The sequence below is a fragment of the Grampus griseus genome (genome assembly GCF_964374135.1).
Source record: "Grampus griseus genome assembly, chromosome: 8".
In the NCBI taxonomy this organism is placed as follows: Eukaryota; Metazoa; Chordata; class Mammalia; order Artiodactyla; family Delphinidae; genus Grampus; species Grampus griseus.
This window is the reverse complement of record NC_139002.1, coordinates 59,060,327-59,078,293: the sequence shown is the minus strand read 5'-3', so window position 1 is coordinate 59,078,293 and position 17,967 is coordinate 59,060,327.

The window sequence follows — 17,967 nt, the reverse complement described above, 5'->3', positions numbered from 1 at the left end:
TGTCACTCTAATTTCCCATCAGGAAGAAGAATTAACCAAAAGCTCAGCCTGCCGCCCGGAACCAGAATAGGGCCTGAAGCAATCCTGTGGTTTTGCGGCCAGCTCACAAAAAAGCAAGTTGAAAAATGGAACTCATGGGCACTGCAATTCACAAACCTGCAGAGTTATAAAGGACAATTATCGTACAAAAATATATTGAGGTAAGGCTACGAAGAGGACTTGAAAGCAAGGCAGAATTGCAGGAAACAGATTTCAACAGGTAGATTGGAGTTGCCTTTAAAGCATATGAAAAGCGGCAGAACTTTCACACTGATGCAGATGGCCAAAAAGGGCTTATGCGTTTTTCCCTGAATATATTCAGGAAAAAACGCATAAGCCCTTTTTGGCCAACCAAGCAAGCGGGCAAAGCAAATCCGCACTACAATGAAGTCTCACTTCCCACTGGTCAAAAGGGCCATCGAAAAAAGTGTAAAAACAAGAGAGGCCTGACAGACCATGGAGAACAGGGAGCCTTGTTACACTGATGGGCGGAATGTAAATTGCCGACAGTCACTCTGGAGAAGTGTATGGTGTTTCCTAAAACATCTGAAAAACAGAGCAACAGAGCATAGGGCACTTCCACTCATGGGCGTATATCTTGGGAAGACTAAAAATCAACAAAACACAGGCACCCCAAAGTTTAGGGCTGCTCCGTTTACAAGAACCTCGACTTCGGTACACCTTAAATATCCCAGGAAAGAGAAAAATGGATAAAGAAGTTGTGGTGCTTATGTACAATGGAATAAAATTTTCAGCATCCCTTTGGTACCAACAATAACCACCAACTTTTGGGCATTCTTTTTCCATCTCCCTCCCTTAAGAATGCATGAAGCAGCAAGCAACAGAAAAACCAACCACATGATCTTAAACAAATAAAAACACTATTTGTCTCAGATAACAAAGTCTAGAGGTAGGTAGTCCAGGCTGGTGTCGAACTGCATGATGTCCTCGAAAATTCAGCTCCTTCCCGTTTTGGTCCTCCATCTTTAGAATGTGATTGCAAGATGGCTACCTAGCCTCTGGAAATCACATCCTTGTTCCAGGAAGGAAGAATGAGGAAGAGCAAAAAGGAGCCTAAGATACACCAACTACCTCAGATTTCCTTTGGAAACCTTTCCCAGAAGCTGTACTCAGCATGGTCTCTACTTGCTGCAAGGGAGTATGGGAGGTGAGCAATTTTAGGTGGAACATAGCCACCCGGAACTAGAACCGGGTCCTATTAGTCAGGAAGAAGGGGCCTCTGTTCTTTTGCCCATGTTTTTCTCTCTGCTTCCAATGCCCCCCACTCCAACTACCCCGGTTATTCCTTTATTTAACAAATATTTATTTAATACTCACTCCCTGCCAGGCCCAAGGCCAGGTCCTGGGGCTCTAAAGAGAATAAAAAGTAGTGTTTGCTCTTGAACAAGCCCTAATGTAATCCATAGCAGAAAGCCAATACGTAATATCTAAACTTGCTAAAAGCAGAGTCACACAAGCAAACATTTTATTTAAAGATATAGAAGGAACCTCTTAAAGATATAAAACCATAAATGGTTCAAAGGGGCTACCTCCGGAGACCAGGCTGTGACAGGAAGATGAAGAGCTGGGGATTGCTGATGCCATTATAAGCTGTTTTGTACTGCTTGGCTTTTTTTTTTTTAAACCATGTACCTACATAACTTTGATAAAATGTAAAAAGTAATTCTGAAAAATAATACTGCAGTAGACAACTTTGTGCATAAAAAATGGTTGCCATTTTTTTCATGATGTATTCTTAGAATTTCTGTGTTAGAGATTGCAGATATAAATCTGTTTCCAGGAAGTATGAAAGATTGTTGAGTTTAAATGGAGTGACACATGTAAGCTACCAAGCACATAGCAGGCCCTCAGTACACATTCGTTAGAAACAAATAAATCACAGCATTTTGTCCAGATTCCAACCCTTCCCAACAGCTGCCACAAAAAAGAAGTGCAGCTCTCTTGATGATGTTTGTCTGGGTCTTTTGCTAACAAAAATAGTATGGCAATGAGTAGTCTTGTGCCATTGTCAATGCAGGTTTTTGCCAGTGTGTATTTGGGATAGATTCCTAGAAATGGGTAAACGCACATGTCATTTTGCTGGGTGTTGCCATGTTCCCTCCAGAGGGGCTGTACTATTTTGAGACCCCCCCTCTGAGTAATGTGTGAGTGTGCCTTTTCCTCACAGCCTCATCAAGAGAAATTGTCCAACTGTGGGGTTTATACTCATCTGATGGGTGAGAAATGGTCTCTCAGTGTAGTGTGAATTTGCATTTCTAACTGACACTTACCGTTTCTCCCTGCCACAGCCCATTCTGAATTTCCCTCACCCTCAGGCTGCTTGCCAAGGGGATGACCCAGACCTTTGTCCATGAGAGATCTGAGCGCTTGGTGGCCTTGTCTTTCTCAGATCACGGATGCCTCAGTTGCCTAGGCAGCGTTATTACTGAGCGCAGAAGCACCAAGATGTGTCCTAGGGAATCTGAGCTCCAGACACTCTCCTTTCTGCCCCACTAAGCGTCCGCAGCCCTGCCTCCTTGTGGCAGTCAGGGTTGATAACATCCTGCCACCATCACAAGCCCATTTTTGCCTTCTGCACCACTGGTATAGAGATCCAAAAGTGATCAGGTGACAGTTATAGCTTCAGGCTACATGGAACCCTCCTGTGTCCTTTGATGAAGAGCTTACCCCTCCCTGGGAACTACGGCTTCTTTCCAACAGAGCCTAAAGTTATAGGAACACAAAGCAAAACTTTTGCAAGTGAGACACTGGAAATGATGGTAAGAGGGGCCACTTCTCCTTCTACACTTGTGTTCCTGGACCCCTGTATTCCAACTGGTGGAGACAGAGCACCACATCACAGCCATTCGTTCAATATACATTGTACAGGACAGCACAGTACAGGAATACACAACCTCCGGGGCCACAGTCAACCCCACAAGGAGTCATCCCCAGGCTACCACCCTCACTAAGACTTTCAGGCCAGGTGCTTTCAGGTGACACATTCTATAGGAGGCCCAGTGCATCTCATGGGAATGTGCCCATTGACACACCTTCTCCATCGTGATATGGGGCTGTTAGGGTGAGGCATTAGCCCATTAGCCCATTAGATTGTCAGGAAATCAGGCACACCGTCAGCTCTGTGCTAGTCCTGGCAGAGGCCCTGTAAGCTGGGAAGGCAAACCCATACCCACAGCTAGTTTAAGTTCCTATGAGGAAGAATCACTCCCCCTCCAGTTTAGAAGGGATCTGATGCAATCAACTTGCTTGATCTTCTTGAGGGATGGAGCGGCACTGGGGACTCTGTTGGTGACAAGTTAGATAATCAGCAAAGGGAGCAGCTAGAACAGCCTTGGTGAGCGGCAGCCCATGCCGTTGGGCCAGTGCAGAGCCTCCATCCCTGACGCTATGACTACTCCATTCATGAGTCCATTGCTCCAGCACCGGGGTGGCTAAAGACAGAGGTCGGTTGACATCCGCCTGAGAAGTCATCCCATCCACGAGGCTGTTGAGTACTTCCTCTGAGGTCAATGCTTCCTAGTGAACACTGATGTGAGACATAAACGTCTTCACATTGGTGCCCACCCCGGGAGGCCCCTGCATGCCTCTTCCTTCATCTTCCCATGGTTCTTCTTTCAGGCCCCTGACCAGCCAGCCAGTGATTCACTGCTACTCAGAAAAGAAGCGTCTACCTCTACCTTTGACCACTTCTCACTCCATCAAATGCTCACAACCAAAATCTCTGCCCAGAGCTCTGCCCACTAGGAGGATTTTCCTTCTCTACTGCCTTTTAGGGCCACCACTGCCTAGGGCTTTAGAGTGGCAACAGTCCACTTTCGGCTCACATCAGCCTCCCCATACATGAAGCAGGCCGAGATGTTTTCTTTCCCTATCATCTGGTCACAGGGAAGCCCCCATGAGGCCTTAAGTGTGAGCTGCAGGAGAGGCATCAGTGCAACAGATTACATGACATGGGCCACCTCTGAGCCACCTGCTCGTGTAACTCATTTGTGCCTGTTGGACTTCCTCAGGCCTGAATGTACCATTTCCATCATACGATGGGTTACTACTATGCCTACCTGACCTTATTATGACTTGATGGACCTAACAATACCCAACTCATGATAGGCAGCTCCTGTCTCATAATCACTTGGTGTCTGTCCCCTGGTCAGCATCTAATGGGGCCCACTGATCCATCATTAGTTGCTTTTTGAATGAATAGTTCCTTGATGCAGAAGGCATGGCCTAGCTAGAGGACTGTGCCATGCATCTCCTACTGGGGCTTGCCAGACACTCCGCCCAGCATCCCTAGCTCATAAGATGTCTCTAACCCTATAGCCAAGTGGCAGAGCAACTTGTCCTGCAGCCTGGTCCTAATGCAGGGGCCTCTTTTCCGCTGGGCCTCACTTGAAATTGCTAGACTTCTAACTACCTGATCAATGGATGGGTGTAGTATTCTCAGTGTGGCATACACTGCCTCCAAAATCCAAAGGACCCATAAAACATGCGTATCTTGCTTATCAATGAGGAGTATAAGGTGTGATAACTTGTTCTTTACCTCAGAAGGGATGTCCCAGCATGCTCAAGACCTAGACCCCCTAAAACCTTCACCTATGTAGTAGGCTCCTGAATCTTTGTGGACTTTATCTCCTCATCCTCTGGCACATACGTGTCTTATGAAGACATTCAGAGTAACCCCATATTTCTGCTTACGAGGTCCAATTAGCATGATATCATCAATATAGTAGACAAGAGTGATGCTCTGAAGTTAAGTCAAGATGACCGAGGTCTTTGCAGACTACACTGTGACCGAGAGCAGAAGAGTTATCATAGTCTTGGGGCATGACCATGAACGAATGACTGCTCTTCCCATAGACACCTGAAATGCTCTTGGTTCCCTTACTAATGGGGATTGAAAAGAACACACTGACAGATCCAACATGATATAGCATGATCCAAATGGTTTTTGCAGATACTAATACAGGTAGACTAAATGGGGGATATAATGGGAGCCACCACCCCTGTATCCTTTAAGTCTTTAAGGGAGACATTAATTTCTGAGACCAAATAAATTGCCAACCTACAGATTCAGGAACTAAATAAGCAGTTCTAGTTTTAAGCTACTAAATTTGGGACACGGCTGTCATGTAGCAAAAGCCGCATTGGATATGCAGGCTGGGAATATAGAAGAGAGATCTGAACAGGGCATAGAGATTTAGGAGTCAGAAGATGGTAACTGAAGCCAAGGCAGTAGGTGAGACTATACTGAGAAATCCTGTAGAGTAAGAACAGCGTGAGACGCCCAAAGTCAACATTGCCAAACTAAGTTCAGTAATTCCTATCTCAGAAAATGGTACCACCAGCTACTCAGGCACCCAAACTGGGTACATCATGCCTTTCATGACCTGACCTCACCAACCTCATCTCTCTCCTTCAGGCGCCTTATACTCCAGCAAAACAGACGTTCTGATGCTCCTCACACGTGCTATGCTCTCTTTCCAACACTATGCCTTTGCCTATGCACTTTCTTCTATCAAGAATATCCTCTCCAGCCCCTTCCTCATATATTTACCTGCCATTTCAACCTCATATGTCACTACTCCTGGGCAGCCTTCCCTAACCATCCCCGACGAGATGTTAGATCCCCCTCATCCCATATCATGGAGCACACATCATGGAGATGATTGCTTTATCTCCGCCAGCCCTTCACATCCTCCCCACCTGCCTCTGTGACCCTGAAGGGCGTGGACTGTGCCTTTACGTTTATTTATAATCAAGAACTTAGAGTGTCTCTCTGGAAACAAATAAATCTAAGCAGGGTCCTGCTTGGCGTGAGGAGATTTCAGAATGGCCAGTCTGAGGGAATGACAAGTCTGATTATTTTTTCTCTCTTCTTTCTATAGACTGTGTAGCAATCACTGTTGATGGCTAATGTAACACTCATCCTCAAACCACTTTTCCTTTGCCCCCTTAACTACAGAGGTGGGAAAACCTAAATTGTTTTCTCAGGCTCCTTTATATTTAGTGTAGCCAGTATGGTGAAGCAGAGGTCTGCTAGAGGCTTCTGGGAAAGCTTCTGATTTTCTGATCAAAAGGACACGTTAGCTGGCCTCACCTCTATCTCCCATCTTCCTGCCGGGAATATAGATGTGATGCCTGAAACTTCGTCAGCCACCTTGCCATGAGGCAACCGGCCACTACACTAAGGGGGGCAGAGCGAAAAGCCTCCACGAGTCTGAGCCTCTGATGGCATCTTAGAAGCACTGCCCCAGCCTTGGGCTGCCCGCCTCCAGACCTCTCCTCGTGTGAGATAATTAAGTGATCTGATTGTTTAAGACCCTGCTTGTCAGGGGTTCTCTGGCAGAGCAGAAAGCAGTCCTAACAGAGAGAATATACACAGAGCAGCAGGAACTAACTGTCAGAAGAGGGCTCTGAGTCAAGGTCGTGCTGGGACCAGTGTTAAAGATAAACCTATCAATTAAGGAATACAGAGGGTTGCTGTTCTTCAATTCAGCTCCTGGTTCTGTGGGGGAGACTTGGAAACGAGAGATGTAGCCTCTGTTCTTAAAGTGTTTATAGTCAAGTGGGAGGCAGTCTGATGAAATACCACAGTGAACAGCATGCAGTCGAGAGCTGGATTTTTATAAAGCTTGGAGGAGAAGAGGCTCAGCGAAGGGAAGTGGCTCAGAAGGGGAAGGTTTCCTGGAGGCTGAGGGGCTTGAGCCTCAGAAGATGAATGGGATTTGGTGGCATATCATTAGCCCATCCATGACCTCTGCCATGGGGCCGGAGGATGCTGTAGTAGGTAACCTGCTGACAGGCCCCCCCCCCCGGGGCGCAGTAGAGACTCATTAAGCCTTGATGCCCTTCTGATTCTCCGTACCAGGTGGTTTAGGAAGATATTTTTCTCCCTCTCAGATTCATTTATTCAACACATAATTTTTGAGCCTTTACTATGGATGAGGAACAGCCTCAGATGCTACGTTAGGGATACAACTGTGAGCAGCACACACACAGTACCTGACCTTGGAGAGCTTCTATTCCAATAAGGGAGGTAACAAATGAAAGGAAAGCTCAGGGCTGGAGGGGGCGGGATTAACAAACAGCCCTGGGCAGCTCCCTTTAGGCCTCTGCCTTCCCAGATTGGTTACACGTCTGGGTTCTTGAGGCCCAAGGGACTCATTAGCCAACCCTGCTTTCTGGAGGAAGTACGGTCCTGGGAGGACACCCGCCAAGGGTGCTGTGCTCAGCCTCGGTGCCCAGGCCAACCCCGTGTTGCTGCAGGCTGCAAGCCACTGCCATCCGTTTCTTTTCTTTCTTTCTTTTCTTTTTTTTTTTTTTTTGCCAGAACTATCTTATTTATTATAAAGATACACTGTGAAGAACAGACCTGACTGTATACTGAAGCCTGGAATGGTACATGTCAGAATGTACAGTACTACACGTAAAAGTGCCATTCCTTTCCGCCCAGCCAGGCTAATCACCCTGCACCACCGCCCCACCTCCCTTTCTGCATCACATGTACAGCGTGTGCAGAAGCTCAACTTCATACTCCCTCGTTCTTCCTGACGGGCTGTGCCATCGCCCCAGCCAACACACTCTGGCCACACCATCCTGCTCCGCGGGGGAAAGCAGCGATCTCTCATCCTAAGGGGCCCCTCACTTCCTCTTCTCCCTGGGAAGCCCTCCTCCTCATCCAGAGCTGAGTGATCACACCGTTGATCATCCCAAACTGGGCCCCAGTGAAGAGGGAAACGGGGCACCATTGATAATCACAACAGACAACAGGCAAACCAAGGCCTGTGTGGTCTCCTATCCAGAGCCCAACACTAAGGTCTGATGCTCCAGACAGCCTCTTCATCTGTTACCTCACCATTTCCCAAACTGTGTTCTGTGGAATACCTGGGAGATATCAATAGGGCTTCACAAAAACAAAAAGAAACTAAAAATTCCACACTGAAATGATTTTGAGAAACTCTTGAGTTAACCCAAGATTAATATGTATTGGTAAGAATATTGCATGTCATGTCTCCCAAGCCCACTTGACCATGGAATCCTTCTGCAAAGAGCATCTCATGGAAGAAACATATTTTGAGAAATACTGTCCTAGGCAAATGGAATTGTTCCCAGAGTTTGTCTTATCTCTGTCCTAGTGTTTAGTATTAAGATATGAACATCAGGGCTTCCCTGGTGGCGCAGTGGTTGAGAGTCCGCCTGCCGATGCAGGGGACACGGGTTCGTGCCCCGGTCCGGGAAGATCCCACATGCCGCGGAGCGGCTGGGCCCGTGAGCCATGGCCGCTGAGCCTGCGCGTCCGGAGCCTGTGCTCCGCAACGGGAGAGAGGCCACAACAGTGAGAGGCCTGCGTACCGCAAAAAAAAAAAAAAAAAAAAAAAAGATATGAACATCAGGATGGAGACAGGCTTATACCCAGCTGGGTGCCATTTTGCACCAGGATGCTTTTGGTTGCAAGTGACAGATATCAGTAGGTATTGTAGTTTATCACTCTCATAGCAACAACTCCTGAGCTAAGCACTTCCAGCCCAGCCATCGCCTCAAGGTCCCAGGTGTTTTCTATTTCTTCTCCCTGCCATCTTCAGCATGTCGTTTATTTCTTCTTGTGGTCACAGGATGGCTACAGCAACTCCAAGCATAGCATGTAGAAACAAAGACATCCAGCAAAGAGGGCGTGTCCTCCCACATATGCCTTCACCATTTATTCTTAGCAAAGAGAAAGTTTTCCAGATGCCCCATCTCTCTCTCCCTCCCTCCCTCCCTCCCTCTCTCTCTCTCTCTCTCTCTCTCTCTCTCTCTCTCTCACACACACACACACACACACACACACACACACAGACACCTGTAGAAGTCTCCTGCTCAGGTCTCAGTGGCTAAGCAGGGTGACCAACCAACCCAGTCTGCCCAGGACTGACGTGTTTCCTGGGAATCAGCACTACTAGTGCTAAAACCAGGACATTCCTGGGCAACGTGAATGAGTTCATAACTGGGTAGGAATGGACCCTATGACTGCCTAAATCAGTCATTGGATAGGGGAGTGGACTTACCATGATTGGTTTAGACTAATCAGGATTTACACCCTGAGACAAGAGAGGGAGCCAGCTTTCCTGAATGTAGAATGATGAGCACTCAAATAAAACCTACTTCCTTACACTGAGGAAGAGGGGAAAGGCTGTTGGGGAGACAATCAGCAGGGCTGCCTTTTCTCTGAAATGAGATACAGCAATAATTCTCTCCTCCTGATGCTGTGGTAAGGATTAGATATTGAACAGAATGACACATGACAGTGCCTTACATAGAGAACCAATAATAGTATCTTTTTATTAAGCACTTACTGTGTGCCAAGCACTGTGCTAAAGGCATTACATGTGTTGTCACCATACCCACACAACATTCTAGGAGATACGGATGTATTGATAAATCCCATTTTACAGAGGTTCCTGAGACACAAAGAGTTTAAGTGACTTGCCTAAGGTCATACAACTAGAAAGCTGTAGAGCCAGGCCTCAAAGCCAAGTCTGTCTAATACCATAATGACCACCTTAATCTCTCTACCCCACCTCCTCGCAGAATTGTGCACCAAATGTTAATTCCCTTCCCTTTAATCTCCAGCACCTGGCACAGGGCCCAGCATATAGCAAGCACATTTTTTTTTGATTGATTGATTGATTTTTGGCTGAGTTGGGTCTTTGTTGCTGTGTGCAGGCTTTCTCTAGTTGCAGCGAGCAGGGTCTACTCTACGTTGCGGTGCACAGGCTTCTCATTGCGGTGGCTTCTCTTGATGCAGAGCACAGGCTCTAGGCGCGTGGGCTTCAGTAGTTGTAGCACGCAGGCTTCAGTAGCTGTGGCTCATGGGCTCTAGAGCGCAGGCTCAGTAGTTGTGGCGCATGGGCTTTTTTGCTCCAGCATGTGAGATCTTCCCGGACCAGGGCTCAAACCCGTGTCTCCTGCATTGGCAGGCGGATTCTGAACCACTGCGCCACCAGGGAAGCCCAGCAATTGCTCATTAAATAACTTTTGAATGAGTAGATGGTAACAGCTGACATCCCTCAACCATCGGGTTTAACACAGGACTTTTGCCTGAATTTAGGATTTTCTCCTTCAAATCTGATCCTCTTTCAGGGATCCTTCTCCCAGCAAATGGCACCACCATCTATCTGTTTGCACAGCCAGAAAAGTAGGGTAACCATCAACCCATCTCTCTCCCTCCCACACATCATATCCAACCCATCGCCAAGGCTGTCTCTCAAATCTGTGCATTTCTTTCCATCTTCCGTGACCGTGACCCATGTTACTATCACATTCTCACCTGAACCACTGCAAGAGCTCCCTCACTGTTCTGTCCACAGCACTGAAGCCATCCTAAGGGCTCTTACCTGTGCTGCAGCCAGAGTGGGTGTCTCCATTTCTGACCAGGTAGCGTGCCTACTGAAAACCCTTAATGTTAATTCCTTTGGGGATAAAGCCCAAACTCTCTAACACAGCCTGGCCTCTGCCTGCCTCCTGCGCCTCTTCTTACACACGATCCCCTCTCCCTCTCATACTCTCCCAGCCATACCCTCCACTGACCTTGGTGAAGTCCCTTCTTCTTGTTGTGCTTCCTCCAGCCACGGGGCCTCTCCACACAAGCTGTTCCCTCCCCTCTTTGCCTAGTTAACTCTTACCACCTGATGTCTTAGCCCGGCCTCCCTTCCTTTTGTTAAGACTCCGCTGACCACCATGACCAGGTCAAATCCCCTTGTCAAAGGCTCTTGTAGCAACATCTACTTTTCCCTAATGGCCCAGCTGGCATTGTTACTGTTCTACATTTGCTTGTGAGTTTGTTATGTTACCTCCTCGGGTCCTTGGACTCTTTAATCAATAGAAATTGATAAGAAGCCAGATGAGGAATGCAAGCAAGGCTTTACTGGGACTCATGCTGAGGCACAAGGGAATGAAAACAAGTAACAGGTGCCCTTGCTCGCTCCCGAGGAGGGAGGGCGTGTCCCTTACATGGGTGAGGGTAGCGGCGGATGAGTGGGTCAGGCCAGAGGGGTGGCTTAGGTGGTCTGCCCACCCCCGTGGTGGTGCTGTGTGCAGGGATCACGCGCAGTCCCGAGCCTTTGCTCCTGACACCTCCCAACTGGCAGTTGGTTTGTGGCCTTTTTGTAGCCTGTTGGTTCTAATTGCCTCAACTGCGCATGCGTGTAGTTACTTTTAGTCTTTATGTTTTCTTTGTATTCTGTTGCTTGAAGAGACGTTTATCCAGGTGCAAGCACTTCAGTAAAGGGTCCCAGGCCCCAGCCTATCCCAGTTTGATTGTCTATCCCTCTACAAGCTTGTTGGCCTGTTTCGTTGATCTCTCTGCAGCCTTTCCAATGCCCAGCCAGGGACGGCACATAGTATGTTTTCAACAAATGTGTGTTTAATTAATTAACTAGTTGATTAATCAATAAATTAATGTTTCACCCAGGTTACTGTGAGCTCCCTCGGGGCAGGGACCTGCCTTAAATTTTCTGCACCAACACCACCCCCCAGCAGGCAGCACATGACTGGGCCTGGGGAAGTGTGTACTGACCACTCTGAGTGATGGTGGCCACATGGTTCATGGGGATGGGAGTGTCTGTCAGAATCAACCTGGAAGGGAGTGAGGCAAGCAGGACAGGAAAGGGGAAAGAACTGAGGACAGATGTGGTCTAAGGGGACCCTAGCCTCAGCCCGGTGGGGAAGGAGGTTCTGGAGCATAAATCGTGGATTGTATTGCAGAGCTGTCCCATTTTGAGGCAAGACGGCTAGGCTTTTGTGTGTATGTCCCAGATGGTCTTCAGTGATTAGGTGTCCTGCCAGCTGGCCCCAAGACACCAAAGCTTGAAAATGATGATCAGTTATGTCCCCTCCTCCCTCCAATCCATCTGTGCCCTGTGAGCTGAAGTACCCTGCCCCCTGCCTCACCCACTGTGTTGTTTCCTTGGGCTGCTGTAACAAAATACCGCAAACTGGGAGGCTTCGAACAAAAGAAATGTATTCTCTCGGGGCTCTGGAGGATAAAAGTCTGAAATCACAGGGTTGGCAGGACCGTGCTCTCTCCGAAGGCTCTAGGGGAGGATCTTCCTTGACCCTCTCCTAGCTTCTGTGGTTGCTGGCAATCCTTGGCGCTGCTTGGCTATGGCCGCATCACTCCAATCTCTGCCTCTGTTTTCATGCGGCCATTTTCCTGTGTGTCTCTATGTCCAGATTTCCTTCTTCTCATAAGGACCTCAACTTAACGACATCTGCAAAGACCCTATCTCCAAATAAGGTCATATTCACAGGTACCGAGGGATGGGATGGGACTTGAATATATCTTTTTTAAAAATATTTATTTATTTTTCTTTCTTTCTTTCTTTCTTTGGCTGCATTGGGTCTTAGTTGCAGCACGCGGGATCTCTGTTGAGGCACGTGGGATCTTTCTTTGCGGCAGCCGGGCTTCTCTCTAGGTGTGGCACACAGGCTCCGGAGTGCGTGGTCTCTGTAGTTTGCAGCACGCAGGCTCAGTTGCTCTGCGGCACGTGGGATCTTAGTTCCCCGATCAGGGATTGAACCTGTGTCCCCTGCATTGGAAGGCAGATTCTTTACCACTGGACCACCAGGGAAGTCCAGGGCCTTTAATATATCTTTTGGGGGACACAATTCAATACACTAACCCAGAATGCCACAGTTACCTCTTTCAAACTCTTGAACCTGCCCTTTCTGTATCTGAGACTGAAGCTTTCTTCCTGGGACCACTCCCCTGACCCCTCAGCTTTTGCCAAAAATGAAGCAATGCTCCTCATTCCCAGAAATGCACCCTGATAGAGCCCTGCAATTCCACAGCTGGCAGCTTTGACAGTGGCCAAAGGCTCTCCTGCCTTTTCTCATTTAATCCTCACAACAGCCTCAAGAAGATTTACCATTCTTCCCATTTTATAGACGAGGAAATTGAGACTCAGGGAAGGTAAGTGCCTCACACACAGTCTCACAGCAGGGAACTGGCAGAGCAGAGACTTGATCCAGGTCTGCCTCATGGCAGACACCACATCCTTCACCACCGCACTCTACCGCCTAGCTTCTTCCCTTGGTGGTACATCTGCCAGCCGCCAAGAGGATCCAGGTAAACCCATCCAGCAACTTAGAAGAGTGTCATGAGAAAACTGCTAAAAGATAAGAAAGAACACAGAATTGGGGGCCTGGGCTTGGTTGTTAAGAGGACCTAGGGATAAGGAGTCACAGGTCACATGAAGAGATGAAAACAAGATGTAGTTTGGGGTGACATTTCTTTAGGGAGGAATTTTCCATTGGTGATAGTTTTAAATTCATTTGATGATTGATATAATATAAATTCAGTTATTTTTCTCCGTCCTACTTTTATAGGCCTACTCCTGGTGAATATCCTTTCATATCCTGAAGCCTGCCGGTGTTCTGGAAGCCAGTTTGTTGTTTTTGTTTGTTTGTTTGTTTCTGCGGTACGCAGGCCTCTCACTGTTGTGGCCTCTCCCGTTGCGGAGCACAGGCTCCGGACGCGCAGGCTCAGCGGCCATGGCTTACGGGCCCAGCCGCTCCGCGGCATGTGGGATCTTCCCGGACCGGGGCAGAAACCCGTGTCCCCTGCCTCGGCAGGCGGACTCTCAACCACTGCGCCACCCGGGAAGCCCAGGGAGCTCACATTTTATTGGGGAAGATGGACCATCACAACTAATGAGATCAGTGCTTCAAGAGAACTGTCAGTTGAGGTTCTTGGCTGTCTACACCATAATCCATACAGGTTTAAGCAGAAGGAGAAGAGAATCAGGCTCAGTGCTACACAGTTAAAGGTCAGGGCCAAAGCAGTCAGCCAAAACACCCATCCACACCAGGGGAATTTTCTAGTGGAAATATCACCACCCTGCCACCTGTTGCTTGGCACCTATGTGAGGTGATGGCTGTTAAAAACTCCTCCACGGATGCCCCTAGAACACCCAGACACCCCCATCACAGATGCTTTCCAGGTGATCTTATCTATCTGCATGCAGACATCAGTGCCCATCATTTCCTTCCACTTCCATGTCTTATCAGGAACACCTTGTGAATTACCTGGTGGTCCAGTGGTTAGGACCCTGTGCTTTCACTGCCGAGGGCCCAGGTTCAATCCATGCTCAGGGAACTAAGATCCCACGAGCCACACAGAGTGGCCAAAAAAAAAAGAGAAAGGAACACCTTCTATGTGGAATCCAGGTTACATGTGAAACCCACGTGGAATGTGGGAAATGTTACTTTCGTTTTCCAGCTTCTATAACACAGGAAAGCAATCCAGAAGGGACTGGGCAACTGGATGTTTGTATCTGAAATTCAGAAAAGATATACAGACCAGTGAGCTGGGACAGATCACAGAGGGTTCCCCCAGGTGCAAAGATTGGTGAGAATGGTGACTCAGACCAGGTACAAGGGTGCTTCCACTTTGGTTCACCACTGAAACAGCAAATGAGCTGACAGTGATAGAGCTAGAAGTGTGACGGTTGCTCCCTGATGCCTTCCTACCTCCACATACAGGTGCACTTGAAGCCTAATGGTCAAAGGAAAGAGTAAGAAACCTGCCAGGGCAGGGGAACCCTGTCTGCCCGTTGGCCCTTCTTTATTCTGTTGGGCTAGAACTCAGCACTCAGGGATCTACTTACTATCATGAAGGGAATTCCCTTCGATGGTAAATCCAGACTTCTATTCTGACATATAGAAGTTCTAAACAATTAAATACTGAACTGTTCTGCATTAAAATGTGTTGACTAAGAGGTAAAATTTAGAGAGAGAAAGTACTTTTTCCTTCTTATCAGCCACCCAACAAAGTGGAAAGTCTTGATTCCAGGTAGGGATGTCTGGTCAGGGACAGATCCTCAGTTATAGATCAGGAGCTAAAGAGAGAGACCACCACTGGTGACCCTTCTCTCCTAAGGAGAGGTGTGAATTTGAACCCCAAGGATGAGAACCTAGTGGTTGATTACAAATATTTTCCCCACCTCTGCATCATTATTTCTTTCTTGTTATCCCAGGATTTCAGTAAAATTTTGTAGGATGTTCTTAGCATGTATTGAATTATGAGAAATGACTTATCTACACTTGATGAGTAGAGGGAATTGAGAAGAGGGAAAATCATCACAGATTCAAGACACATTATGATTCTAAAGCAGGCTAAATACAAAGAAAACCATATCTAAGCATATAGCAATAAAACTGCTGAAAACCACAAAGATAATATCTTAAAAGCAGCCAGAGAAAGAGATGCATTACTTTTGAAGTCACAATAAGACTGATAGCTGACTTCTCATCAGAAACAATGAAAGTCAAAAAGAGAATAGAATGTTATCTTCAAAGTGCTACAAGAAAATACTTCCCTAACCTAGAATTCAATAGCTGCAAAAACATCCTTCAAGAATAAAGGAAAAACAAAGACATTTTCAAACTAACAAAAACCAGGGTAATTCATCATCAGCAGACCTGCTATAAAAGGAATACTGAAAGAGTGTTCATAGATAAAAAGGAATGGTCCTAGATGGAAGCTAGAAGATATGCATCAACAATAGAAGTAAAGATATTCATACAATGAAATACACAAAATATATACATATACAAGAATAGTCATATGGTCATTGTTTCTAGTAGCTAAAACATTAATATCCAAATGTCTGTCAACATTCCTACACGGTGTACTATACTGCAATGAAAGTTACAAAATAGACTTACACTCCCATCAAAGATGGAGTAATAAAGACCAAATTTACCCTCCTACCTGAAATAACAACAACAAAATGACAAAATGTAGGAAATAAAGGTTTTCAAGGCATTGGTTATCAGGCAATGTTTGGGATCTTAAGAGGCAGAGAACACATGTAAACCCTACCATTGCCCACACTGCCTGGAGAGAGTTTCCAGGCCACCATGCAGGCAGGATGAACCAGATGAAGCCTGGAAGGCCCCCTGGGTTGAGGAGATGGAGCTGTGAGTCTGAAGAGGCTAGTTGGCTAGAGTTTACAGGGCAGAGTGCCAGAGATGAAAGAGCTGCAGAGAGAGAGAATTCTGGAGATTTTCAGAGGGTCTCCCTCATTGTTCAGCTGAGTTTTGATCAATGCATGCATTGGAGTCCTGACTCTGCCACTTTCTGTCAATCAACACGCCTGTTTTGAGCACCTACTATGTGCCAAACACTGAGGAGGGATGTGGGAAACCAGAGCTGAGGCAGACCTGTTCCCGCCCTTATCAGGCTCCCAGTCTAACTGAGGAGAGAAACCACATGCACCCAGCAGGCACACACCACCCAAGGAGTCTAAGCTGAGAGCCAGAGGAATGCTTCAGGGCAGATGTGAAGAGAAAAGAGGGTCCACTGTTCTAACCCACACCATCCCCTCCCTGACCCTGATCCCAGCACTGGATGGATGTGGGGACATAGTGATGTGGGAGACCAGCTCCCCAGGTCTAGCCTGCAGTGTGAGTTCTAGGTGGGACCTGAGGAAGCAAAGACTGCCATCCCTGGGAAAGGGGGAGAACCTTGGGCCAGGAAGTGGGAGCTGGTGCCCATCCTTGCTCTGCCTCTAGATCTTTGTGCAGACTTTCCGGGTCTCAGTTTCCTCATCTGACCCTGGGGAGGCTAAGCTCCTTTTACTCTGAAGGAGGTTCCCACCAGCTGAGCTTCTGGGCCTCAGTTTCTCTTGACCACAAAGGGGACAATAATCCCTGTCCATCCTTGGGAGAGCCTCCCAATCAAGAGATTGTTCTTTTCCTCCAGCTACTGCCAAGAGGAGATGAAGAAGCCCCAGGAGTTTGTGCAGAAGTGAGGGGACAGGCAATGATTGACTGTCCAAGGCAACAGGGGTGAGGCAAGTGCTTTCTGCTGACCCAGCATCTCGCTTATATCTCTCCCCAACTCCCCCCACCCCATTGCACCCCAGACTATTCCATGCTTCCTGCTTCCTGCTCAGTCCTGTGGTTTCTCCAGGGATGATTTAGGAATGGAGAGTGGCAGCCATCTTGTCAGGAAGTTGCAACACCTCCGTCCTCACACCTACCCTGCCAATCTTCAGACTTGGTGTACTTCACGTCCTGTACGGACCCATCCTATTATGCCCTCAGAGAACAATGTGGCTGTGCCGTCTCTGAGCAGATTTCACTCACACAAACTCCCTGGAACATGGTGGCCTCCCAGCACACCCTCCTGTACCCTGAAGGCCTCGCCTTCCAGAGAACTCATCACCCCAGTGAGAGAGTGGACAGGAGTGAGGTTAGCCCCCATCACACCCCTCCCCTTCACATGCCCTTCTCAGACCTCCAGAGAGGTCAGGACAGCAAGGGTTGGGCGCCACCTGCTGGCCACGAGCTGCACTACAGGCCACCATCCTCTTCACCCCTTTTCTCGTGCCCCACCCTCTCTGGCAACTCAGGCTGATCCCAGACCCTTCTCTGGGGCCCCAACCAACTTGCTCACCACCCCTACCCACCACAGTCCTGCGGAGGCAGATGGTGACCCTGCCCTCCTGAATCTCCTTCCTCCATCTGGAGAAAGAGCCCTTGGAGAGGAGTCAGGCTCACACCAACCCTGGCCGATTACTTAACCTCCTGAACCTCAAGCTTCTTGGCTACAGAATGAGACTAATAGTATCTACGCCACAGAATCGTGAGGTTTCTGCCCTGCAAACCAGTTCATGTGTACCGGTTTGCAGGGCAGAAATAGAGACACAGATGTAAAGAACAAACGTATGGACACCAAGGGGGGGAAAGTGGTGGGGGTGGGGGTGGGGGTGGGATGAATTGGGAGATTGGGATTGACATGTATACACTAATATGTATAAAAAGGATGACTAATAAGAACCTGCTGTATAAAAAAATTAATTAAATTAAAAAAAATAAAAGAATCGTGAGGTTTCATGTAAAATGAAACCATTAAGTTGGGAGGGC